Raw genomic sequence first — 5,096 nt, 5'->3', positions numbered from 1 at the left:
GTTTAGAACTTAAATTAGCAAATTGTTTTCAGAGAGAGTTATTTTATCACTGACACTATTTAGAATTGTCAATGCTTGAGGATAATGAAACTGAGGCTGATTTAAGTCTTCTTTATTATTATTTTAAATTTTCCACAGATAATGCGTGCCTCTACTGCCTAGACCTTGGAATGGTCTGCTCCCACTACCCCACTTTTGGTGTACCTCTAGTGGGAAAACAGTTTGCTGTTCAAGTAATTTTGACAAATCCATGCATCCATGAAACCATCATCATATCAAAATTTAAACATTTTCATCATCTCCAATGGTTCTCTGTAGACCTTCCAACTGGACCCAGATATCTATCTCTGGTCTTAGATAAAAGGGGAATTTTCTTTTCTTCCTATGACTATAGATTTTTTTGTTGTACTTATTGGACTAGAGCCCATGTGCTCACCAGAGCAAACGAGAGAGAGAAAGCACCCTGCAATGGCATGTGGTCATGCTACAATTCTTTTCTTTCATTCTTCCAGCTGTTAGGATCTGAGATATGCACACACACACACACATCCTACATGATTTTTCAACCACCAGGACCAAGATTTGAACTGTGTTCAGCTCTGTGGGTCCAGCTCCCTTAACCACTGAACTATGGAATCAGTTTGGAAGGGATTAAACTTAGATTTCGTGTTTTTTGCTAGAGGTTCAAATGAATCAAATCATACAATATGTGCTCTTTGTGTTCGGCTTACTCAGCATACTGTTCGTAAGGTTCTCCCATACTGTTGCATAAATGAGTAGTTAATTCATCTAGATTCTTTGTTTAGATATAGCATAATGGTATATCTGTTCCCTGTTGATGAACGTTTGTTTTATTTCAGTTTGGGGCTATTATGTACAAAGATAATTTAAATAAAACTTTGTACAGATATGATTTTTACTCCCTTTGGATAAATATATAGGGATGCTAAAATTGCTATTATCATATAGAAAGTGTATGTTTAACATTATAAGAAACTTTCAAGTAATTAAGAAAAAATTGCTATAAGGTGCATGTTCTCACCAGAAAGAGAGAGAGAGAGAGCTCCCCTCCTGGGAGGATGGCCATGCCACAGTCTCTTTTCTTCCATTCTCCTCCCATAATTTTGGCATGTTTTTCAAGCCACTAAGTCCAGGAATTAAACCACACAACTGACCATGAAAATTCAGCTGTCTTAATCACCATGCCACTGGTTGACCCTCAAGCAATTTTCCAAAGTGACACTATTCTGTATTTCCACCAGCAATTTGACTTCTAGTTCCATCAGATCCTTGTCAACTCTTGGTATTGTTAAACTTTATAACTTTAGCCATTTTAATGAATGTTAGGATAACTCATTGTTGATCCTTCCATTTGACTGTAAACTTCTTTTTTAGTTTCCCTGATTTAAAAAGAAGTAATAATTTTAATTAAGGATATGACAAGAAAGGAAAACTACAGACCAATATCTCTGATAAATATAGATGCAAAAATTCTCAACAAGATACTAGCAAATTGTATCCAAAAGCATATAAAAAAGATTATTCATCATGACCAGGTAGGCTTTATTCTGGGGATGCAAGGGTGGTAAGACATACACAAAACCATAAAAGTAATAAACCACGTTAAGAGAAAGAAAGACAAAAAGCATATGATTATTTCAATTGAGGCAGAAAAAGCATTTGACAAAATACAACATCCTTCATGGTTAAGACTCTCAGCAAAATCAGCATAGAAGGATAATTTCTCAGCATAATAAAAGCCACCGATGAAAAACCTAATATTACACTGGGAGCTGTGGCTCCTTCTGGGAACAGTGAGCAGGGCGGAGCCTCGCTCCCCTGCCTCGACCTCTACAGAGGCCCGAACCCCAGGGACCCGACACTGCCGACCCCTAGCCTGGGCGACCCAGGAGCAGGACCAACAAGGTGACTCAACTCTGCGGCACGGGGGTGGGGACTGTGGACGAGGCCTTGTGGAGACCCTTGAGGAGGCCCCCCATGGCTGCGGGCCACAACCTCTCCTTGCGCAGGTTGGCAGCATGCTGGGCGCTTTCTTCTTAGCCTAACTTAGCGGACATCTATGTCACCATCTGTCACCAGGAAAACTGTTAGATAAGACCCTGACGGATTAGGTCGTTCTGTCTCCTTTTCAAAAGAAGCTTTGAAAGTTTGTTGGTCAGTCAACGGGTAATGTCTGTATCTTCAGACTTAACCTGTTGCCATAGATAAGGATTTCCTATTTCATGAACTGTTGTGAGGTCTTCTAGTTTGGCTCATGTACTTGTCCTTGAGAAGGCTATGAAAAGAGATCCATAGAGATGAATAGGAGACTTTTTCATGGGGGTGAACTGTATGATGATTACTGGCCTGAATATTTAAGGGTCCCTCCTTGTGGTCCATTTCTGGGCACCATGGGCTCCATAGTGTGCACAGATGAACGGTGTAATGGCAGAATTAGCTAAAGAACACCCTCAAGTTTCATGTGTGAAGATGGAAGCTGAAGCTGTTCCTGAAGTATCTGAAAAATATAGAATTAGTTCTATTCCCTACCTTTCTGTTTTTGAAGAATTCTCAGAAAATTGACTGATTAGATGGTGCACATGCCCCAGAGTTGACCAAAAAAGTTCAGCAACACGCATCTAGTGGCTCCATCCCTCCCAACACTAATGAGCACCCTAAAGAAGATCTCAACCTCCACTTCAAGAAATTAACTCTGGACCAGCAGTTAGCATAATGGCTATGTTGCTAGACTCCCATGTAGTCGACTGTGGTTCGAGTCCCAGACCCAGTGGCTTAAAACTCACACTGGGCACATATGCATATGTGCCCAAGATCCTGAGAGAAAATGGAGGAGAAGGAATTGCGGTATGGCCGTCCCCCCTGAGGGGTGATTTCTCACTTTGTGTCTCTCTGTCTCTCTCTGCCTGTCTGGCAAGCACATGGCCCTATAGCAAAAACCTCTCCAAAAAAATAAAAAGAAGAAGAAGAAATTAGCCCATGCTGCCCCCTGTATGTTGTTTATGAAGGGAACTCCTCAAGAGCCATGCTGTGGTTTCAGCAAGCAGATGGTGGAAATTCTTCACAAGCATAATAAACAGTTTAGCAGTTTTGATATCTACTCAGATTAAGAAGTTCAACAGGGGCTTAAAATAAGCTTTGAAAGTTTGTTGGTCAGTCAACGGGTAATGTCTGTATCTTCAGACTTAACCTGTTGCCATAGATAAGGATTTCCTATTTCATGAACTGTTGTGAGGTCTTCTAGTTTGGCTCATGTACTTGTCCTTGAGAAGGCTATGAAAAGAGATCCATAGAGATGAATAGGAGACTTTTTCATGGGGGTGAACTGTATGATGATTACTGGCCTGAATATTTAAGGGTCCCTCCTTGTGGTCCATTTCTGGGCACCATGGGCTCCATAGTGTGCACAGATGAACGGTGTAATGGCAGAATTAGCTAAAGAACACCCTCAAGTTTCATGTGTGAAGATGGAAGCTGAAGCTGTTCCTGAAGTATCTGAAAAATATAGAATTAGTTCTATTCCCTACCTTTCTGTTTTTGAAGAATTCTCAGAAAATTGACTGATTAGATGGTGCACATGCCCCAGAGTTGACCAAAAAAGTTCAGCAACACGCATCTAGTGGCTCCATCCCTCCCAACACTAATGAGCACCCTAAAGAAGATCTCAACCTCCACTTCAAGAAATTAACTCTGGACCAGCAGTTAGCATAATGGCTATGTTGCTAGACTCCCATGTAGTCGACTGTGGTTCGAGTCCCAGACCCAGTGGCTTAAAACTCACACTGGGCACATATGCATATGTGCCCAAGATCCTGAGAGAAAATGGAGGAGAAGGAATTGCGGTATGGCCGTCCCCCCTGAGGGGTGATTTCTCACTTTGTGTCTCTCTGTCTCTCTCTGCCTGTCTGGCAAGCACATGGCCCTATAGCAAAAACCTCTCCAAAAAAATAAAAAGAAGAAGAAGAAATTAGCCCATGCTGCCCCCTGTATGTTGTTTATGAAGGGAACTCCTCAAGAGCCATGCTGTGGTTTCAGCAAGCAGATGGTGGAAATTCTTCACAAGCATAATAAACAGTTTAGCAGTTTTGATATCTACTCAGATTAAGAAGTTCAACAGGGGCTTAAAATCTATTCCAATTGGCCTACCTATCCTCAGCTCTATGTTTCTGGAGAGCTCATAGGAGGACTTGATATTATTAAAGAGCTAGAAGCATCTGAAGAACTAGATACAATTTGCCCCAAGGCTCCCAAATTAGAAAGGCTCACAGGGCTGACAAAGCTTCTGTGACGCTCTTTATGAAAGGAAACAAAAGGGAAGCAAAATGTGGATTCAGCAAACAAATTCTGGAAATACTGAATAGTACTGGTGTTGAATATGAAACATTTAATATATTGGAAGATGAAGAAGTCTGACAAGGATTGAAAGCTTACTCAAATTGGCCAACGTACCCTCAGCTCTATGTGAAAGGGGAGCTTGTTGCGGGATTGGATATTGCTAAGGAACTGAAAGAAAATGGTGAATTGCTGCCTATACTAAGAGGAGAAAATTAATAAATATTAAACTTGGTGTCCAACTATTACACGAGATTTATTACAGTGGAGCAGTTCATGATTTAGTCCTCGGAAATGGACTGGGAATAGGAAAATGTTTCTTATCCAGTTTAGCTTTGTGTATTTCACAAATAAATGTATGTTACATTTCTTTCCACCAAAAATAGAATGCAATAAACATCTTCAAATTCAATTTAAAAAAACCTAATATTACACTGAATACCAAAACTGTTACAAGACAAGGCTGCCCATACTCTCCATTCCTATTCAATATAGTACTGGAAGTCCTATCTAATGCAATCAGAAAAGTGAATGAAATAAAAGGCATTCCAATAAGGAAGGAAGAGTTGAAATTACCTCTGTTTGCAGATGATATGATATACATAGAAGACCCTAAGGTATCCACAAAAAATTTGTCAAAGTAATAAATGAATACAATAAAGTGGCAGGATACAAAATCAACTTACAAAAATCTATAGCATTTCTATATACAAACAACAAGCAGACAAAGGCAGAACTAAAGAAAG

General features: G+C 40.1%; 1 pseudogene; it reads left to right on the top strand.

The window, feature by feature from the left end:
• The first annotated feature begins 2,445 nt into the window (after nt 1–2,445).
• Nucleotides 2,446–4,586, top strand: LOC102476973 (glutaredoxin-3 pseudogene; annotated as a pseudogene).
• The last annotated feature ends 510 nt before the right edge of the window (nt 4,587–5,096 follow it).

The sequence above is a fragment of the Tupaia chinensis genome, unplaced genomic scaffold (assembly GCF_000334495.1).
Source record: "Tupaia chinensis unplaced genomic scaffold, TupChi_1.0 Scaffold138407_1, whole genome shotgun sequence".
Lineage (NCBI taxonomy): Eukaryota > Metazoa > Chordata > Mammalia > Scandentia > Tupaiidae > Tupaia > Tupaia belangeri.
The sequence above is the reverse complement of the archived record's forward strand: the minus strand, read 5'-3'. Positions and strand labels throughout refer to the sequence as shown.